The sequence below is a fragment of the Syngnathus acus genome, chromosome 22, assembly GCF_901709675.1.
Source record: "Syngnathus acus chromosome 22, fSynAcu1.2, whole genome shotgun sequence".
Lineage (NCBI taxonomy): Eukaryota > Metazoa > Chordata > Actinopteri > Syngnathiformes > Syngnathidae > Syngnathus > Syngnathus acus.
The window spans coordinates 9870099-9892943 of NC_051106.1; the positions used below are offsets into that span (position 1 = coordinate 9870099).

At 40.2% G+C, this 22845-nt stretch overlaps 1 protein-coding gene across 1 annotated transcript in view; it reads left to right on the forward strand.

Annotated features, from left to right (window-relative positions):
- Positions 1-7532: 7532 nt before the first annotated feature.
- The window catches only part of LOC119116314 (leucine-rich repeat and fibronectin type-III domain-containing protein 2), a 51050-nt gene continuing 35737 nt past the window's right edge, over positions 7533-22845 (forward strand). The window contains exon 1 of the mRNA XM_037241611.1: positions 7533-8187. The gene's annotated coding sequence lies outside the window, so the exon portion shown is untranslated. The remainder of the gene's footprint in view (positions 8188-22845) is intronic.

A 22845-nucleotide genomic window follows, 5' to 3' on the forward strand; every position in this document is an offset into this window, starting at 1 on the left:
ACAAGCTAAAGCGCAGCTCGTCTGTGCGGTCGCTGTCCATGGTGCTGATCTCTTTGACAGCAACAGATGCATTTTTTTTTGCATTGCCGTTTAGGTGATGCCAGCAAAGATCAGTTTATAATTGTATAATTTAAACATTTCTCGGGGGAAATATATCGTATTCTTACCATTGTCGTGTACCACACACAATTAACATTTAAATTGTTTCAAGTACCTTTGGACAAATGAATTCAAATACGAATCAAGTGTCTGGGACATAGTCGATAAAAACTCCGCTCCATGAATAGCACGTAAACATTCAACACATCAATTCCATATGGGATTGAACCCAAAATGGGACAGAATCCAATAAAAAGGGTTAGTTTTTGTTTTTCGTCGACTTGAAGGGGGACTTCAATGTCTTTACCTCACCTTTCAGAACTCTTGCTGTCAATATGTCAGACTCTTACAAGTTTGTTTTTACTTTGGCATTGGAAATGCAGAAGGTGGCTGTCTGTTTTTGCAGCGGGGGCAATAAACTCAGCAGATGCTATTTGTTTCTTTTCCTTTATGAGGTCTAGCAATACTACACCTTCTCCCATGCTGCTTGCAGCCACCAAATAAAGTCTGCATTTTGCACGTCAGTGTCTTTCAATAATAAAGTTGAAACTTCTCCCCCCAAAAACTTCATCTTGCTGCCGTTTTGTTTGCAAATCTAACATCAAACTCAGTGGCCAATTTTAATCACCAGCTTTTAATTGAGAAGATGCAAACTCGATTAATTCATGTTTCTACAAAAAACAACAAGTTTATATTTTTCTTCAAAATTTACATATCTACCCAGACACCAGAAAAAGATATCCTCAAAGTAATACTTGTAGAGTTTTTTTTTTTTTTTCCCCACAAGATGAAAACTTTTTCTTCTCATCATTCCACTTAGCTTGTCAAAGGTTTTTCTGAGATTACCATGTAGTAGTTCTTGGAAGAGTTGAAGGAGCTGAGGACATGCAGCTTCATAATGACTGTATATGTGAACTTTTAAGTATTGCGACTGCCTTTGATACCTCTGTCAGCTTCTCACCGTCTGAAGAGTGGAATACTCATTTTCACAAGAAGACGTAGAAGAGTTCAAAACACACCACTTGATGTAAAAAAAAAAAAAAAAAAAAGAAACCAACAACCTTAAATGCATATTGCAAATACGAGCGTATCTTATGAGTGTCCTTACTCAGGAGTCACATCAAGTATGGATCAAGTAGTACCTGAGTTCTTTGAGGACTCGGTCAATATAGTAGAAGTTCTGAAACGCTAAGCAAACATTTTTCACGTAAAGATAGAAAATATTTCATGCTCCACCATTGCCAGTGTTGATTAAAAAAAAAAAAAAACAGTTTTTGTTTTCAAGTTGTGGCAATATATTGTTGTACACGTGACTTTCACATTATTGTCCCCTCTGTTATGAGAAATCTCTCAATGACAGGCCAACCAGCACTCCAAAAAAATATAACACACTTAGGTCAAAAGTGATCCTTGACCTACCTGTCTTTTCATTTGCACAAAATAAATGATAGTTTGTACAGTCCCTATACATATAGTTGCTAGCCCAAACTTGTTATGGCCTTTATTATAAAACTTCAATATCATTTTTCTACTTTTAGTAGTCTTTTGGAACAGTTTGTGTAGCTGTGCAACTTTATTGACTTGAGCATATGGTTTGGATATGGCCTATAAAAATACACTTTTAATGATTCATTTTTGTAATAGCTTTAACAAGTATGAGAACTTGGAAATTATGAGTTCTCAAATGCAAGGGGTGGCCATTCCGTTCCAAGGACAGATTTTGCAGACATTGTTTTTGTTATGTTTTCAACTTGCCAAGACAATTGTCAATTTTCTATTTAGTCACCCGTAAAAGATCATTTTATTCTGCCTAACATGGCGCATTCCTCCCCCAAGTTATTAATGATAAAGGTTATTTTTCATCATAAAAATAATCCATAAAGTCACAGCCCACATTATGCTTGCTTATTCACGAGCGGGCATGCTCACACAAAAACACAAACATAACCACACACTGCTGCATGTAATAAGTTAGGCAATTGTTCCTCATGCTAGTTATTGATGTGTTGCAGAGATTGCAGTGAGGCGTTGTCGTTAAAGTAACGTCAAGCACAAACATGCCAAAGCACAAATGAGCTAGAGGAGCGAAGGGAAGGGAAGGGAAGGATACGCTACATTACAACTGGCCCAATTTAAGTGCACTCACAACACGCCTAACATCACCATGCACATCTGGAAGGCTTTCGTTATGGAGTTCCACACCTGATTACAGCACACTTGTGAGTAAAACAATGCCAAGCTTCTTACAAAGCCAGTAAAAAGCATCAGTTTGCAACGTCAATTTGTGTGTTTGTGAAAATACACTTCAATATAACATTTTTAAAATGAACAGAGCAACAATTCACATTCGCATTTGCATGGTGACATTTGTGCAACTCAAACTTTTGGACAATTCAGCACATTCTTTGAATCAACATTACAGAGGAGATTGAGGTGCATGTTGATTTTACCGTGAAAAGGGAAGCGTGACATGAAATTGATGAGAGCATGGCAGCAGGAAAAAAAGGAGGAGCAAACCTGTCTAGCTGTTGTTGAGACATTGGGAATTGTGCTTGCTTCTGTGCGGTTATTTTTGAGCATGTAGTTAGTTGGGCAGCCCCGCCGGCACGTTCTGAAATAGCTCACAAATGATCAGATATTATAATTTTGTCGAAGTGATCTTTTGAAAATGTGGTTGTCGCATTGTTATACTATGTCCCATTGTTGTGAAATGCACTATATGAATAAAGTTGCATTGCATTGTAATATCATTATCAGAAATAACATCATTAAAAGAAATTTGAGCATATTTGTATCAAGCCGGCAGGCCTTCACATTATTCGGTGCCCAACAAGTACAGTAGCTCTTGGTTTCAAAACGATTGGCGACCCCTGTATAGTATAATGACCCCATACAATTTTGACAATATGTGTCTACATGTGAAGATAAAAATGATTACCGTCAAGAAAAAGCTTTCATCATCCCTTGCAACTTGCCGCATAATGGGCTGCAGTTTTACAATACAATACATCTTTTTATACAGTAGTGCTTTTGCCAGAACCAATGGCTTTAGAAAACATGTGTCATAAAGGCTCAAGCTCTTACCATCCATCCATTTCACCATGGATCTTTATACTGTATGCCCTACGACAAGAAAGATGAAGACGCTTTTCAAGACACGGTGACCAGTAAGGTCATCGAAGAAAGTCACAGTGTCTTATTGACTGATTTAGACGTTGATCAAGTGACTGTCATCGAACAGTTAATCTATTATTATGTGTGAATGACACCGTGAACAATGTATTGCTGTGAGTTCCTTGAGTTCATCTTATTGATCTCTGGTTTCCCTAGATTAAAGTTCTTTGAGGTTGCCTTTTTCCTCCCTAATTTTGTGTAGATTAGATTCTGTTTTCAACTCCATAGTCATTCCAAGTTAGTTTGTCACCATTCATCTCAGCAGTTTATCTGATGATGACGACGATGACTGTTCTTGATTACGATGAGCCATTCGACCTGTCAATTACGTAGATGGCGTAATTCTTGCTAAGTGCCATCCTCCATCACTACAGTGGAATAACAATGACTTTAATGTCATGTACTTTTCAGCCTTCTGACCATGAAATGGTTCAAATGAATCCATCCATCACTCCCAGCTCATTTTACGCCCCCCCCATATTACATCACCTCATTGATTCTGATAGTAAAACGATTAGCTGGGGTAACCATAATGTCAAGTAGTTTCACCTTTAATTTACTGATTTATTGCACGGCGCATTTTAGAACTGTAGTGAAATCGTTTATTTCCGGTACCCATAGAGGTCCTTATATCGGTCGATAGAAACATTGACACCCTTATAGCTAATCCCTCGGAAGCAGCCGTACTAAGGTCAACAGTAATAGAATCCTTCATTGAATGAAAGTCGGGCGCCTTGACAATAATAAAAGCATCATTTACCCCTGGGAGGGTTGGAGTTCAAGTCCAGTGTGCTTATCTTTAACACTGCTTTCTTTCAATACCTTATTCCATTTGATAGGATATCCAAGTTTTATTCCATTGAATAAATTCAAAACCCAGTGGGCACAATTTTGGAGGAAAATAAAGCGGGAGAATGAAAGGATGAGTGCGTCACTAAAAAGTGTGCAAAAGAATGTCTTTCATTTAAAAGGTTATAATGGATGAACTTTGGCTTGGAGGCACATAGTGCAAAATCCTACCGCTTCAAGGATGAGCAAGGTCAGTGTCTTTCATCTCGTCAAGCATATAACTATGAAATCATCAACTACAGGGAACATTTTTCTAAATGAGAATAAGCAGCAAAGTTCAATAGTTCCCAAATCTCAAATAGAGTAGTGGATTTGCCACATTTGATATTTAAAATGGATAGATGGGACAGGTAATCTGTAATCCCTCCATCCATTCTTAGTGGAGCACTGCATCAAACTGAGAGCTGCTTTTTATTATTTTGCCCTTCTCATGCATGTCAGTGTCGCGCTTGGCAATTCCACACCGGTGACTCACCCATTTCATCCTGTTGAGGTTCCCATATAGCAAAAGCTATATCACAGCTGAAACAGGGTGGCTGTTCACACAAGCGAACCGCGACACCAACATTGTCCAGACAATTTTTTTTTTTTCTCTTCTCCAGCCTGTGACATGTACTAAAAATAACATTTAACACGGTCTGCAAGCTCGATTTTGCCATGCCATGTCCGGCATTCATGTTTGTTTTTCTTGCTCCCTCCCTCCCTCCCTCCCTCCCTCACCTCCAAACAGGTTGGATGACAACTCTGCACATGGGTCTCACCCCCTGGGCTCATTTGTTTCAAAGCGGAATGAATAGACTGAACCCTCTTGTTGCTCATCTAGTCTGCCTCTGTGGGTGTGGAGGCGGGCCCACTGGCATAAACGTACAAGATAACAGAGTAGAAATTAGAAGGAAAAAGAGCTTAGCAAAGCTAAATGCCACAGCACCATGTCCTCTTGAGACAAAATGCCCCGCCCGCCCATCAACAGCAAGAATGCTGAATTTGTTGGAGCAAATGTAAACATTCACTGCATTGTTTTGAGATTTACAGTCATTAAGAGCATTTTTGTGTCCGATTGAATCCGAGTGGTCTTTGAAAGCATCTGGCGTCTTGTGAAGTCACTGCGCTTTTGTTTGCGTCTCCCCATGCAGCTGTTAAGTGTTGGACTAGTTCAACTTTGGAGTTACGGACTGCCTGTTTTCGCACATGCTGCTTGCTGTATGTGGATGTCGGGGGAGCACAGAAAAGGAAGCAATAAATTGAATGACTTGTCTGTTGTGTAACAGCAGCACAGCCCTTCTGTACCTTGCCACTCTAAATTGAACCTGCTGGAGACATCATATTCCCCTTTTATGAGCCTCTTCCACTTTAGTCCTTACCTGTTCCTCTGCCCCTAGCCTGTTTGGAAGCATTAGCACAACCCCGAGGTACACACGGTGACATCATTTTCCTTTTTCTTTCAACCCATATACTTTGTAAATTGCAAATCTGAGTATTTTACTCCATTTCAATTCTGCTTTATCACATGCTTTATTATTTCCTGAAGTGATGGTTCATCACACTTTGGCAGTTCTTGTACTGTACAAAATAGATTACAATGCAGACAAAACAGAAGTTTAATCGTCATACAAATATTTTCTACCTACTTTTATTTTTGCCGCAAATATGAAACTTTGAGCATAGTTAAACATTCAGCGGCTCGATTAGGATATACTGCCAAGAGAACAGCAGTTGTTGCAGCTTTGTCAGCAGCATATTCATGAAATAAATGTCCTGCTAGATCATCCCAAAAGTTTTCTACTGGGATGGCGATATTGGGGCAGTGGAGCCATTTAAATACATGCTGTTGATTGAGGTGATCAGGAGACCATTGCGAGAGATGAGCTTGGCGACATTCGTCAAGTAGAAAGTCTCTGAGGTCATTTCCGGTTGGACATGGTCAGCAAAATTGTTCGGTTGGGCAGTGCTTATTTTCACTGAGTGCTTAAGGACTCCCAATATTACGTTAAAAACGCCATAAAGTTATTTCCAAGAGGAATTTTTCTTTTTCTTTATTGGAAAGTCACAAGTGCCCAATTTGTTGTTTATACCCATTTCAGATCCAAGTATCTGCTGGCCAGAAAAGAGGGCGGCGGTCCTTTCCTAGTTGGATCACTCTCTTTTAACTCTGAACGTTGCTCGGAGAGCATGTGAATAGAGGATCTAAACGCAGATAAATAGCACAGTGGCCACATCTCCAACTGTCTGCCTCGATAAGAAGCTCAGCCAAGAAAAGGACCGAGTCTTCAGAGTGAAAAGATGCTCGCGATCCCCTTTCTACTCGCAAACCCCACCGGGCATGATATTCTATTTCATGTAGACACACACACACACCAAAGAAACGACAGGTGCATAAGTTTGACCCAACATAAATAAGCGGCCAGCACACCTTTTCTAACCCTTTCTTCCGTTCAGTCGGCCACGCTTGGTGTCGTCGATCAGGAATTGTATTCTTTGCCGTTTCATGAATTCATCCTCCTTGTCCAACATTGTACTCGTGTCTCACATGTGAGCCTCAGGGTGTTAGCCCCAAGCAGAGATGAGCTCGAGGTTTGGACAACACCCCTCTGATGCTCTGTTTAATTTAATGCATTTTGGTACGTATGTGTTTTTCTAACTGTGCTTTTTTGAAAGTGAATAATAAAAAAATGTGGGCACTCTACAGTACAAATTAGATCTAACTTTATTTGTGTGACCTAAAATATCTCAAAATTAAATATTTATGGGTCCAATATGAGGTATTCCACCATGCCTGCATGACCTAAGATAAAGTATTCCTTTATTTGTCCCACCTGGGGGAATTCTACTATACAGCAGCCATATTTTAAGGAGTTTGGAAGATTGAAAGATGGTATAATATGCAAGCAAATCATCAAATTGAAAAAGAGGCAATAGAGGGGATTGCACTGCATGTCCTATTAATGACAATTAGATGTGGGGTTGACAAACTTTTAACCAGCCAGAGCACATTTGTCTGCGAGGAGCTCAGAGAGCTGCCGTGATGTGCTTACACAATCGAGGTCATGAGTGATGGAGAAACCAGGTACTTATCTACTCGACGTGGAGTACGTATATATCCGTATTATTGGACACTGCCCAACACCACTGAAACCATCACCATTATAAATTTCACAGTGTTGACACTAAAGCAAACGTTCTGTCTCATGAGAACTTGAACCTAAATGAAGGTCGGAAAAATAGGGACGTTTTAGGGACCGGCGCACTTAGTACAACAGATAGTGTACCTGATGGGCTACTTTGTTCCCGTGAATGCTAAATACTGCTAAGAAGACACTAATCCGTGGTTGCTCCTTAATCTCCTGCACACAGCACGGCACTGCAGGCTGTGGAGCGTGCAAGCCAACGGTGTCGTTTTACGCGCAGCCATTGCGCACTCCCCGCGCGCGGCCCCCTCCAAGTGTTTGCGTCAATGCGCTCCTGTGCGGACTGACCTGCCTGCGCGCCCATCCTTTCCAAGAGTGTGCCACCTTGGTTTAGCAGCTTCTCCCATTGCCTTCACCTCAAGACGACAAACTTGGCTATTCCGTGGATCTGAAATGTGCATTTTGGTCAACTTTTGGGATCGAATGGACGTTTAGCAGAGAGGGGGAAATAGTTCCAAGGACATCTTGTGCTTGCAGTACTGCACCGCGGGGAGTAAAAATAGTTGCCATGGAGCAACACTCTCAAATCACGCTTGGAATTTTATAACAGAGCCCTGCACGCAGCCAACCATCTACTTATTTTTACTTCAAGGAAAAAACTACAAATAGGATGTGAAGCTCCTCGTCGCAGCTTGGCGCTCAGCGAGTGCAGCTTTTCAGAGCATCAAAGATCTTGCCGGTGACATTTTTCCCCCCTCCGTTAAGGAAGAAGCTCGAGTGAGGAAGCGAATATGCTGTCGGATAGGCAGCTGGTGCTTGTGCAGTACGGATCTCCAATTGAGTAGATGGACGGAGGGAGCGGCTGTGGCGCCGAACCAGGGCAACTGAACATTCATACAGCCTGCGGTGACATGTAATGGATAGTTATCCGTCTCCAAAGGTAGGAGGAAAAAAAAAAAACAACCCAACAACCTTTATGTCCGATTCTGTCATGCAGTCTCACAAATGACATCATCTGCGTATAATAATGCTGCACGCGAGTGGATCGGTTTCATTCATTGATATTCATATGTAAATGTGGTTTTCCGTGCACGGCACGCATTCTGCAGTGTTGTAGGTGTGTTGGAAGCTGGCTCCTAGTTAATCACAGGTAACCCGATTGCAATGGGATCAGTCCGATGGAGACTGCTGAGACTGTTCGAGTTCCAGCGGGTCTTTTTTTTTTTTTTTTTGTCTTTTCCCCTCTCCCCTTGCTGTGTTCTAAATGCGGGGAAAGCGTGCTGCGTGGGATTCGATGTATGTAATGATGCTGGTGGCTGACGCATACTAATTCTGGGTGCGCTTTGTGCGTCTACAAAATGTGCGTGTGCACGTGAAAGGGGGGGGGGGGTGGCTAGCCCAAACGCTTCTTTAATACTCTCCGTTTAATTAAAGTGGGCTATTGTCTGGTCAGGTCCTCAGTGTGTGTATGGCACCGACGTGCTCCCGGTTGATTATGTTGACAAACTTAACGTCCCAATGGAATATCAGGCTGTGCGCGCGCATAATTACTCAGATTGGACGCGAGCGTCTGATAATGGGATCGATAGCCACTTCGAGGCTCCATGTGAAGCCCCCCAACCCGCAGTAATCTTGTGGATTACAAGCAGTTCCTTGAAGGGTCGCAATAGCAACTCCCAGCCTGGAGGTTTGGGATGGCTTTTGCAGATCATGCATGGCCAGCACAGAACGAGTGTGGGCTGCAGTGGGAGGCAGCACCTGACTCCCTCAATGGGGCATTCATCTTCTTCCAAACATAGCCCCCCCAAAAAAAGAAAAAAAATCTCAGAGGAGGCTTCATTTCCGAAATCAAATATGATGATTTCTTCTCAAAGCACTGCATTAGAAAGCCACAAATTTACAAAAGCGGGATGGCGCTAAATGACTCACTGATGAGGACACTGCATGCAGCAAAGTATAGTAGTCATTAGCGTCCAGGATAAAAATACATCATGTCACCTAAAAAACAAGAACTGTCTAGTGCAATGGTTTCAGTGCAAGGCAATAGAAACAGGAGTAGCTGTTGTGTGCAAAACTGTTTCTCAGCAAAGAAATGAGAATCATCACACAGTAGTGTTTGTTTAAAGGAACACCAAGATGTTAGTTTGAATTCTTATTTTCAATGCTTTAAGATAATCCTGCCTCATATTGTTTGTTTGCCTTCTGTTTGTTAGTTAGCATGTGACTTCACTACGGCAACCGGACAGCATGCATAATCTAGATTTATTGATGCAATAATGATGGAAATGGTCAAATAGTTGATGTGCCTGCACATTTGTCCAGATATGGACTAGATTCTGACAGAAGACACAAATGATTCCTCACAGAATATTCAGAATGTTCCTTTAAGGTTCGAATAGTACTGGCTGCAGTTCATTTATACACTGTAGCCATATTTATCTAATATTTTTTTTATCTCCACTGCATATTGTGTATTGTGTATTTTGTATATACTGTCCATATTTTTTAATTATATATACCTTCTACTTTTTTAAATCTTTTACCCGCTTCCCCGCATGCGTGTGTGTGTGTATATGTTAAGTGTACTGCTGCTAACATAGGAGTTTCCCCATTGAGGGAATAATAAAGGATTATCTTATCTTATCTTATAATGTGTTTGGACAAAGTAAAATCACACTAGTGCCTACAACCCAGATGAATTAAGTTGATACAAGCATCATTAATGTTTAATCAACCATAATAAATTGATTCGACCCAACCTAAGAGCATTGGGTCGGCTGAATTGCTTGATGCTGAGAGGACATTTATTTTCAATGACTTTCAAGTTCAGTCAATGAACCACTATTCATTTGCAATTATATCATTTACAGCGATCAGTACCTGAAGCCCAATGTTAGTTTTACACTATACAGCCTATTTGCTTTCAAGTATGCTAGTACAAAGACAACATTAGCTAGTGCAATAAAATTCTATTGCTTTAAAGCGATAACAAGATTCAAACAGTGATGGACACTAACAAGTTTGGCAACATATACAATGAATGGAACAGCGTTTTATGTTGGCGGATGATTGCCAACAAAACGGGTCCAAGTGAAAACCTACGAGTGAACAACACAGCTTTCCTTATTTTTCCAAGTGCCGACAGTATACATTTTATGTTGTGACCAACCCATTTAAGAGCCATTCACCAGTCCGCGGGCTCTTTAAGCGCTTAAGGCAGCAGAAAGCAAACATTTTGCAGGAGTCGCTTCAATTGCTGTCCTTATTACGCTTTTAATGTGTCAAGTAAAGGCAGGCTTGACGTGCTGTCATTTCTCCGACTTGCGCACATTTGTACGGGCCCGCCAATGGTTTCTTTCTGATTGCACATTGCCGTCTGGATACAAACATTTTTCCTTTGGTGAGATAATCTTTCATAACTTGGGCTTTTAGGAATAGTTTATTCCCATCTGCTTCCTTACCGACCTTAGTTCTGGCAGGTAGCTCAGGTTGAAAAGATGCTCAAGACCAAGCAAAAGGCCCATTTGTCAAGTCCTTCAGCACTGTTCCGAATAATTCCAACATCCCAGCAGCATCACTGGATGCTGCACCATTAACATAACATTCCAAAGGACCAAAAAAATGTTATCCTTACTCGTGGCCTCTTTTGTTGTGATTATTTCAGTGCTTTGTTATTCTCCATTTACAACTCTGTGTCATCAAAGGCTTTCTTTGTGTCACCCGTTGAATTTGTTTCCCCTTCATTCCATCCAACCTTCACAAGTAATAAATATTTTGGCGAGTGTGCGCTTTGTGCAGCGTTGCTAGCGTTTTGCATTGTTGCTATTTGATCTCAAAATGGGGTGAATGAATTTGTTTTGTTAATGCCAGTCATGTACGATTATGCCTTGGTGCAAATTTCTACCCAAGTACTGACTGTGTGTTATTAGTGATGGAAATTCTGACCCAAACTTCACCAAGTTTTACAAATGCTTGTTGTTTGCATTCTTGCCTTCTAATTCTTAGTCGTCTACACTTGGGTCATAAGTGGCAGAAAGAAGCCACAGTGATTTCCTTTCCAAACTGGAATCTGGATGTGGACGAATCAGGATTTCGCCTTTGCTGTCTTCCCAGAACCGCCGATTGAATTGAAATACACAGACGGCATTGGAATCACAACATAAGTCGCACAAAATTACTTCTTGCATCTAACATGGCTTAGATAACTTAAACAGAGCTCTGTGATTTCATTCAATGTGAAGGGATTTAATTGAAATGGTGATAAATCCACGACAGTCGGGGTTATTCACTGGGCTAACTGTGTCGTGGGCAAACATGCAAAGTCAACCTTAATTGCCTGAAAATGAAGTGGAAAATAGCTCCCATTGGACGGCAGGGGAAATAGTGGTGGCCTTTATCTGAGAAAATCAGTAATAGCTGTGAACACCCAAAAAACAAATCGAATTGGATTGACCGTATCAGATTGACCGTGACGGAACAAAAAATATAAAGACGGAAAATAAAAACATCCTCACTCATGACACAATCAAATGTTTGTGCGGCACAATACAAGTGAGTATAAAACCGATTGATGAGCTTAACTGATGATACGTATATGCATCTACCAGATAGATATATTATTGATAGAAAATTCTTTCATATTTGAATTTTGTTGGTATTGTTTTGTGCAAAGTATTCCTTCGCAATAAATGATCTTTTTGAACTTAAATCATACTGATTCATTTTCTACTCTATGACAGATTGTAGCGATACTAGCCTTTAGTTTCTGTTTGTTTTCGCACTGCAAACGGCAAAGTTTGCGCTCTTTTTACTTTCATAGGAATACCCTTGTAAAAAAAAAAGAAGATTTGGAGTCCTTCTTATTCAGTATGCTCTGATTGTTATTCCGTCTTTTTTGTTTTTCTCGGCCAACAGTCAGAAGAGAATGGTCCCCGGTGTCGGTCTGCTAGGTTGAGATCACGGCTTGCAATGTCTGATGGCAAAATGATGCTTGAGGGTTAATGCCCTCTGTTCAGGCTTCCACGCTGAAATTGATAGGCCTGCTTTGACAGACGAGATAACCTGCTCTCGCAGGCAAATGCAATTTACGGCTACGACAGATGGATGCGGAGGATGCTCTCTGAAGTAGGCCAATTTTACCTTGGGGAGAGACTCCACATGCAAAGAAGGCTCTCAGATAATGTTACAAAGTTGTTGTTTCGCATGTGAAATTATGGAGAGGGCAGAGACGAATGAGGACACTTACCATTTCCTGCCAGTCCATTATTGTTCCCTTCTTTTATAGACAAACCAGAATAGAGAATGATTGTAAAATTCCATCCAGTGGTGGCTTTAAAATCTAGTTTGATCGCAAAAGCGGAGCTGGCTCATTTTCGGTGTCATGCAATCATGATTGATTGCAGGAGGCAGGTGAAAACATTCATGTGTGTTTGATCCGTGATAAAATAATAAATAGTGGTGTGTTTTGGAGTGATTTTTGTTTCCCCAACTGCAGATTGTTGTTTCCTTTCAAATAACTAATTGATGCTCCTGACATCAATTTGGCATCAAATAGAAGTGGTGTTAGAAATTAATTATGACCCCCCCCCTCTCCGAGCACCTGCCTAATCATTTCCTCCAACCGCGTTGTTGTTTTTCCAAAGTTCCTTTCATTTGTTTTGAAATAGCTAATTAAGAGTGATAATGCTAATGATGATAGGTAATAGTGGATATTATGGAACTAATAAGTTAAAAAGCAACTAATCAATTACTAACTAAGATATCAACAGATTCTAAATGGCTTTTTGAGATAGACATTTTTTCAACCTCCGCATTGGACTATGGCCAGTCATTCCCTGCTAAAATGTGACTTTGGCTTCAGAAAAGATTGAAATAATTATGTCATATATATTATGTTATATCTGCCAAATATTAGTCATAATAATTGAAATGAGTACATGAACAAATCGAAAGACACGCACACACACGCATATACTGTAACAAACTTCAGCAGCAATTTGAAGTGGTGTGTATGGAACCCGAATGTTTCCTCTATTTTCTGTGTACTTGGTGAACGTTCACAATTGGCCAAAGGTAATACAAGATTTGACATTTATTGGAAGCAAGACATGGCTACAGTTAAATGTGACTTTCCCAGTGACTGCATTCATATTCCTACTGACCAGTATGACCACAGGGGCACAGGTATGCCGCCTCAGCCAGGATGCGGAACTTGAGAACACTTAACGAGCGTGGGGAACCTCTCCGTATGAATATGCCAAAATGAAAAGGCCTTTCAAATCAGAAGCACAAGCACCTCAATTGTTTTTTTCTTTTTTCATATTTGCTCTTTCAGATCCAATTTACGTATGTGAGAGAAGTGTGTTGTGTAGCTTTTCCTCTGATCCGGCTCTCCCTCATGAATTTTGTTGTTCTTCAACTGTGTTGACCCCCTGCTTTAAACCGGGGGCCCATTCATCACACACTCAGCAGTTCCAGCACAGTATTCCTTCCAAGCACAGAGCAGGTGTGAACGAGCCACTGACTTTGCTACTTTCAATTTGCTGCAGTGTGTTCTTTTCCAGAAACCACAATGTTTACGGAACAGTCAACCCTAAAGGTCATGTGAATACGTATTTCCTTTTTCCCCTAGCACATCGGGTTTTTAAGATATTATCAATGTCTTGAGTACAGTATGGTAAAATGTAAAATCGTCTAATATTCTACAAATAGTTCTATATAGTGATCACTGTGACGCCTTCTTGTAAACTCATTTACGAGCATGACGCAGGCGAATATATTAACTAGTTGATACAACCTGACACAAATCACAGAGCATATTGATTTGTTTTTTTTGGAACCACGGCGCCTTTAGAATGAACATTTTTTGTTTAACAGAGAGGACACAGACAATCTCAGTGAGCTAGGCCCCCTAATTTTGAGTTAATATCGTTCCACTCAAAATCAAATGAATCACGCCAGTGCAGTGCTACTTGAACCCAATCACTCACTTTCTGAAACATCAAATAATAAACAGCATTGTGTAATGACAGATCTTTCACCAAAACAATGACATATTGCATTGGTCTGTTTTTGCCCAATATTTCTTCATTTTGCCCAGGGGTTTGAAAAGATAAGCTTTTCAAATCCTCTATAAATTACAGCTTCTTCACAGCCGTGACATCCCCAGCAGAAGCCTGAATCTTATCACTCCGCAGCGGCATGACGAGCTCTTCATTTTAGATCTCTGGAGCGAAAGCATTTTTGTTTCTAACCTTGGGGCCCCGCTGCTCACCAGCAAAAAAATAAATAAATTAAAAAAAGGAAGCGAGCCTGAGTGAACTGCTGTGTGCGTGTGTGTGTGTTAACTGACGCAAGAGAGTTAAATGCGCAGTCCTAATTAATCACGAATAGGAAAAAGACAAAACTGCAATGCGTGGCCCTAAATAAGAGTCTACATTGATTTTTGCTACATTACATAGCTTCTACAGTATTTAGCTGTCCCATTGAATTGGCTGCATTTGTACGCCATTAAATTTACAACGTGTAAGGTCAATTGAAATGGAGAAAACTGGTCCTTTTTTGGTTTTGGGATTGTGTTGTGGCATTATTCTATAACATGATATTATATTGGTTGCATTGCAAAGGACCTGCTGCACAAAAACCTTTCCAAAAAACAACAACAACCCAGCAACAGCGTTTGTTACAATGTGTACATTGTAATTAGAGCTGAGGAAGCAATGGGTTTACTCCTAATGAGTGTACAAGAACAAACTGGTGATTTGATCCAAATTTGAGGCTGTGAATCAGACGTGCAGGCTGCATGCTCCAGCACCAAAATGCTGCTCCAAACTGTGACTCCAAATCAATGAGCAATTATGCCCTGTGGATGTTTTCCCTTCATTTTCTTGCCACTCAATGAATCATGGAAAACGGAGAGAGGGAATCATTAAAAAAAAAAAAAAAAAAAAAAAACGGTTGTTTTTTTTCTAAATGAAGTGTGAGACATTTTGGGACGATAGCTGTTTTTCATTATTTGCCATTAGCTCAGTTCCCTAAGCTCCCAAGTTGTTTGTCAAATTTTTGTTGCTCTTTAATTCTACCAAGGATGTGTATTTTTTTACTATATTACATACAACGAAAATGTTCCCCTCAAATTCACAGTACCCAAGATCCGCTTTTGATCCAATGTTTTGACAAAAGTTTTGTTTACTTATGGGCGCCTGCAAAGCATGCCGTACGTTGTGCCGCATTTACTGAGGTGTGCGACACAACACAACTGACACAAAAATGTCAGAACTCTTTCTGAAGTTAGACCACCAACTCAGCAAGCCAGACATTCACAATATCTTCTACTCACAGAAATACTATAGTTACTTATTTGTAAGCCTGTGTGGGACGCAACTTTGCTCTAAATTCTGATAAAGGCGGAAGTTGGGAAGAAAATGTCCCAATTTAGCTTTAAAGTTGAAGTGCCCTCTCGGCGGCATCTTGATGAATTGATAGCAGCTCTTTTAATATCACTGCACTCCTCTCACACTTTCTCCGTGTTGTGTACTCGACTGACACAAATCAAATGAGCACTTCTGAAGGTAGCATGTACACACCTTTCCCCTGGCAACGCTTTTTAATGTCAAATTGACAACCAGACCCCTTTATCATTTACATCGTTTATGAATATGCAAATACTTTAGACTTTGACAACTCTTTTCATTTATATTCCTGAAACAACTACGGTAGATAGATGGATAGATCCCCTGCATTGAGTTCAAAAGTCTCATGGCATGGGGGGGGTGAAATGATCTCCTCAGCCTTTCCATAAATATTATAATAGTGTTGTGAGTTATGAAGTGTAATCATTTCACATTTAAAATCTGCCATCATTTCTGTACAGATCTCTATAGAGTTTACATCTCATTACATTTCTATGATCCTAAAATCATATTTCACCAAGTGACTTGTTTTGGTTGCTTACAAATATCCAAGATTTCCATAGTGGGAGAATATTCCCCCAAATTAATTCAAGCCTCACTTAGACTCATGTTTGCATTATTTAATGCATCTGATTTGACTATGCGTAGCCTGGAAATGTATGCACAACTACAAAAGAGTGCGTCCCTTGTAATTACCAGATTGTGGAGTTTTCACGAGATGCAAATTCCATAGAGGTCCATTTGGGAAATATGTGAAATTAACGCAGCAGCTTCGGATGTTATAGTAACGCTTACTCGTGACGTGACGTGTGCGTCATTCATTAACAGGCTACATTGTACTAAAAGCATGTGTTTGTATTTTGCATCCTCTTTAATAAATCTAATAACAGTAATGTATTCAGAATACTGTGGTCAGGACTGAACACATGTTTGCAGTCAGTCCATCAACCACAAATAGGAGAGCCAGGCATCATTTAAGCCTTGCTCAGCAACCATGGCGTCTGGGCCAATCACTTCAACAGCTCTCCCAACCTGTAAAAATCAAAAGATAAACAATTGATTCCAAATCTAACTCACCATCTGCACCACTATGATGACTCGTTGTTGTGAGCAGACAAACAAACTGCAAGCACAAGTCAGCAGCGGCGCGCGCTGTCATCACAGGAGCACGGAAGCAATTAACTGAAGCAAAATATGCAATCCGATGTTTCATCTTCAGTGTGCGCTTGCATTACTGCAGCCGACGACATAAAAAGCCTTGCGCGATACATTCGATACCTCATTTAAGGCTTGCTTTGGAGAAAATTCATATTTAAAAAAAATCAAATCAAAGGTTGAAGGGGATTGAGTAAGTGAGATTTCACAGATTTCTGACGGAGTCTCCACTCTTTTGACCTTTGACCTTTTTTTCTGCCGCTTTTTCGCGTAGGTAGGGTCTCTCATAGTTTGGAAGTCGGCCGACAATTTCCAAATCTTGCCGTGTGCCCCAGGGGCTTCATGGAAGATGAAAATGTGGCCAACGCTCACACGTTTTGTTCAAAGATAGCACTCAATTGACATATACTTTGAAGTCCGATCAAAATTCTGGTGGGAAAGTTCAAACTAAATCATATCTGACCTCGTCATGTTACACAGGTGATTGCTTAGCGGACTTCAGTCGACCCATGTTGTGTGTTTTGAGTCTGATGTCTGCTTGCTCCTTTTATCTTAAATAAAGATGAGCAAAAAGCACTCCGGATGCAATCATTTCAGCTAAAGGTTTGACTCGGGCAATTGTTTTGAGGAGAAGGAGCAGAAGATGAAGAATGTGTATCGAGCTACCTACTATTGAGTTGTTAGCTGTCATAAATGTAAGATCAAGTAGCTGGAGCAAATCATTCCTAATATATTTCATCTCAATGAGAAAATTCACATCATCTCTTCTCACAGAAGTCATTTTCTTTTTCTCCTTAAGTGAACCTAACGTGTTGTTCTAAAATCCCACCTGGACAAATTAAGTAGCGTACATTTGGAGCAATTACTTGAAATAAACTGCCCTGCAGTACATTTGGCCATGCAGGGGGAATATTCTAAACATTTTATAGCAGATTTTAGATGTGCTGTAAAATGAGTCCGTTGATTATATTCTACAAAATCAAGTATTAGTCATTTGGAGGAAAAGCTGGAGAAAACAAATGTGCATCTTCCTCTTTCAATGTTATATTGGTCGTCGCCCAAATTGAAGTGTGTGGAATCATATTTGTTGTGTTGTTAATTTGTTCAAAATGTTGTCATGCACCATGCCGCTCGAAGAGAATGGGAAAAAAAAATCTATCTTTCGTCCTTTTTGTTTTAAGTGGAGTGAGACAAGAACCGTTTGTTGAAATTGAAGGGAATCGGTTCATGAAGCGATTCGATCGAAACGAGTGAAGTGAGAAGAAAAACAGAGGGCCCGTCAAAGGTAATTGAGCCCAAATAGCCCTTGGCTTAACTGTGAATATGGCCAAAAATAAGGAAATACCCGTGTTTTGTCCCTAACAACTCAAATAAGAACAGTACCTCGAGACATTTGTGTCCCCGGTTGTGTCCAGAAGCCGCTGGACTTTTTTCCACCCAAATCTTGATGTGTATTACTAACAGACTGCTCAATTTGTGAGCTTGACTTCGATTAACAGGGGGAAAGAAATCACTGTTAGCCTCTTCCAAAGTTTCCCACCACATCACAAGGTGCCAAACACTACATCAATAGTAAAAGAGCTAATACTCGCCACAGCAATGGACAGCGAAAAGTGCTCCGACACTGAATCCTGCCTCGGGAGTTGGATATTTGACATTTTATCACATCTAATAGGCAAATGTTTGCCTTACAAATAGACGAGGCCACTGACAGAAATAGCCGTTACTGTTTATCGCTTAGGCCTAGTTTGACATGTCAGCATTATTGTGTAAATGTAATGGACTTTTTATCCTTTTCCCGAAGAGCTCAAATGTAAGCAGTATTGTTGGAGATTCTCCCATATCCAGGGTGCCTTGGACTTTCAGTGCTTGCTTCCCCCACTGCGCCAGAGGAGCTTAACGTAAGAAAACAGCTGTGGTGAAAAAAGGCTGAAAAATTCAGTTTTCAGGATGAGTGGCTGCATCATTTTTCTCAAGACATGCTATGTGCAGTGACTCTTGACAATACAAGATCATCATGACAGGAACTGATTGATTGTCAGCGTCGCAAATATCTCAATAGTGAGCATTTGTGACCCTCCATGGAAGATCAGCCGTGCCAGCAGTAGAAGGCATTCATAAATTGGCATTCCTCTCTCCGCATGAATATTCTCCTGCTGAGCTGCAATTTCTGAATGCTTCGACTAATATACAGCACATTGAGACAATGCATAACCTCTCGTTACTACACAAGATAAGCGTCACGTTTCATCCTCCACTTTGTTGCATACAAAGCATAACAAAGATGTTGGATGAGTCATCACTTGTACAACAATGTTCAAAGGTCTCACAAAAGGCAGTCACAACTGGCAAATGAACAGAAAAAGAAAGATTCCGAATGATCCACTTTAAGTCTTCGCCAGGTGCTTTCGAAAAATGCTGAGCTGTGGCTGAGGAGCACAACTCAAAGAAGGACTCGAGGAGTCACACGGATGATAGCTGTAATATGTCCACTATGTCTCTGTGGGTGGGTGTGCTTTCACTATCTGAGTAAATAGAATCTCTAGCAGGTCAGTGTTTCAATATGTTGTGTGGACGTTTCTTGAGAAAGCAAACATGAGTCACCTTTTGAATGTTTAACAATAAAGCACACTGGGCATATTCATCACCTTTTTACTATACAGTGCTGGACTCCTGGAGGCTCATGAATATGTAGCAATTTTACAAATCATTTGCCTCATATATATGCTTGCTAGTTTTTTGAACGCACTCAAAAAGGCCCAAATCGCAAACTGTGTCTGATGTGACATTGTCCTTAGTGCAGTTCCATAGTTTGCATTTTCAATGAATTCACCAAATATGATCAAAGGAGTTTTTTTTCAAGGCTGCAGCAAAGCCAGACATTATGGATGACAACATGATGGCAAGATTGGTGATGCACTGTATTTCATGCCGGTCGCCGTGACATCTGCCAGAAGCCCAAGCAATGACCACTAATCTGTCACATGGAATTTTTTCTTGGGACATGAATGGATCATTTTAGTCTTTTGACAAGAGTGACATTCTGCCATAATATAAAGGCTAATCACCCTCTAGTGTCTAGCCTTTTCCACAAAAATGTTTCTTATTTTTAATTTATTTGAGACTTGCTTTGGATAGTAATGTAAATTCACTTGCTCCCCTCCCCTCATGGGCCCAGGATATTTCAGTCATAAAGTTTATGAGCAACACTCCCAATGTTATGACATAAAAGCTCTTGAAGGCGCGTGACGCACATCGTATTGCTTTATAAGGACATGAATAGCACAAGCCGGTGCTCGATAAAATTGAACACAGTGCTCGATAGGAGATGGAGTTTATTGCAAAATAAAACAAATAAGACGAGAATAATGGTATCATCTCTTTTATTGTGCTGGATGTGTTTCCCCCGCTTCTGTGTGTGCTAACGAGAAAAAAAAAAACAATGGACAAAGCATATTGGTACAGCTCAAGCAGAGGTACAGGTACATTTGAAAGTCCTTGTGACAAAAAACGGTGAAACTTTATCATGTCAACAGATGGGTGTGCTTAAAACATTTTTTATCCTTACAAAAAAAAAAGAATTGTAGTGCAGCGCTTGGGGGGGCTGCAGGTTGCCCTCAAAAACCCTCGGAACACCGTTAAGACGAAACAATTTGTCGAGCCTCTGTCATCCGCAAAGTTGCAGTCATTATTCCAGCCTGGAGACTTTTGGAGACAACACTGTCAGTATGGCAGAATGTTAGTGAGATCCAGCGGGTGAGAGCACTGCCTTTTATGTGATACCTGATGCCTGACAATAAGAAAAACTCCATATGCACCATTGAGTTTAATGAGCAGGTGCAATCCATGTGGGCTTACTCCTCGTTTGAGAATAGCTCCATTCTCTCACCTTTCAATTCTGCATAAAGATGTTACAAATCCACAGCTAGTTTGATTGGATATTTTTAGACGTGTAAGAAACAGAAATATTACTTTGGAGGAAGGAAGAATCCACCTGATATCATCAATGTGCAGACAGCATTATCAACACCGCCTCATTGCTTGAGAAAAAATCACCCCTACAATTACTTGATTTTTTTTTTTTTTTAATACCTTATAGCAAATTAAATCATACAGGTGATTTATATTTGCAAATGTGTTTGATTATCTTTTTTTTTTTTAGTGGTGGGAAAACTTCCATCATAAAATAAAAATGAGAACAAGATTAAAGGCTACTTGTGGAAAATGATCTTTAATTGCTTGTATACAAATCTCTGGATAGTCTGGCCTCCATCAAGTAGAAAATGGAACAAATAAATATTACATTAGCTGTTTATTTATGAAAACATGCCTCTAAGTGAGCTTTTTTTCCCCACAATTGACAAGTGAAATTTAGCTTGATGGGAGTTTGAGAGTCAGTGGAAAACAACATTGTATGGAGGAACTAGGACATTTAAATATGTTTCAAATTAAGTATAAATTAAAGTTTTATTCAAATGTATTCAAATCAGATTAGATATCTGACATCTTTAAACAAAAACAAAAAAAATACTAAAACATTCAATGTGTTTTTACATATGCAAAACACGGAAAAGATTAGGAATGGCTGCTTTAATGGAACGGGGGCGGCGATATTGGAAATACAAAAGCACACCATTTAAAAGTGGCAAGCCAGAATTCCATGCATTAATCTGGACTGTGAGTTTTTGTTGCAGTGTAGATAAACCCAAGAATATTGGTACATTCCAATTTATGCTAATGTTGTTTGTTTATGAGATCAAAGCTGTTATAGGGCAAAAGCGCAGCTGTTGATGTTGCGCTTTGTCTTTCATTGTTTATTTTGCATATGCATTGCAATGTCTTTCTCTGTGTCAATACACTTGGCACGTAACGATGGATATGGATAATGGATTGTGGACATATGGATATTAGACACACACACGAAAGCGTTATTTTGGTTCCTATATATCAAGGTAGCCTGTGGTATGGAAAAAAAAAAACCGGCAATCTAATTTTTAATTTCATGGTGTCTGTCAGTACATTTGTGTCCTTTATAAAGTAGCACCTTTTTAAAGTTTGGGAATGTGCAATTTCTTCAGGTCCAGAAGGTTCTCTTATTTCTCTGCACAGATGTCCTCCATGTTTGACAATATTCCGCCTGCAGTTTGTAGCCCTGGGCTCTGTTGGGGGCCCACTTGACCTCTGAGTAGGTCAGGGGCACCTGAAATGGATGCAGCCCCTGTGGAGCCGAATCATGCCAGGCTTTTTAAAGTAGAGCTGCATTGTTACAAATGCTTGATGGAAGAATGCTCTCCATCCATGCTCAAGTCAACAGCAAAGTAACTTAAGTGTCACCATCATGACCAAAAGAAAAATCTCAATTTAAAATGATAAAAGCAAACCTGAGAAAAGGACATCAAAGATTATAAACTATGACAAAAAATAGATAAAAATACAATTTAGGTACAAAATGTGACATACAATTTAAGAATTCAGGTAGAGGGCTAATTCCTGATACCCTGAATAACTTGAACATATTAATCAGTGCTTTTGCTTACTTTTGCTAACTTCAATAGACACAAACTTTTTTTATCCAAAGTGCTGGAAGGTTACCTGTCAAAAAGTTGCTGTGGCGCCTTTAATTTTCTGCTGAATACAATGAAGTTAGTAAAACACGCAATTCCAGCCTCTTGTTAGAAGGGCCACTTGTCAGGTGCTATTATGAGCAATAGTTATCGGGTCAAACAGGGAGCTTGCTGCGGGCTAAATGAGTGAGCATGCTGGGGCGCGAGGCACAAACCTCTTGCGCTGAATGGCTTTTTCTTTTCTTTTCTTTTGTCTCCTTTGGCATGCAACAATCTAGAGCAGACAGCCATGCATAGTGCTCATCACAAAGTTCTGACAACCTTTAACAAAAGTGCAGCTTGAAAAGTCGTTTTTGAAGACGTCTCCCGCTGCGCTTTCTTTGGGGGTGGCTGAGTCACAGTCAGATAGAAGGAGCAGTTGAGATATTGGATGAAAATTCACATGGGAGGGAAATATTCAAACAAGAA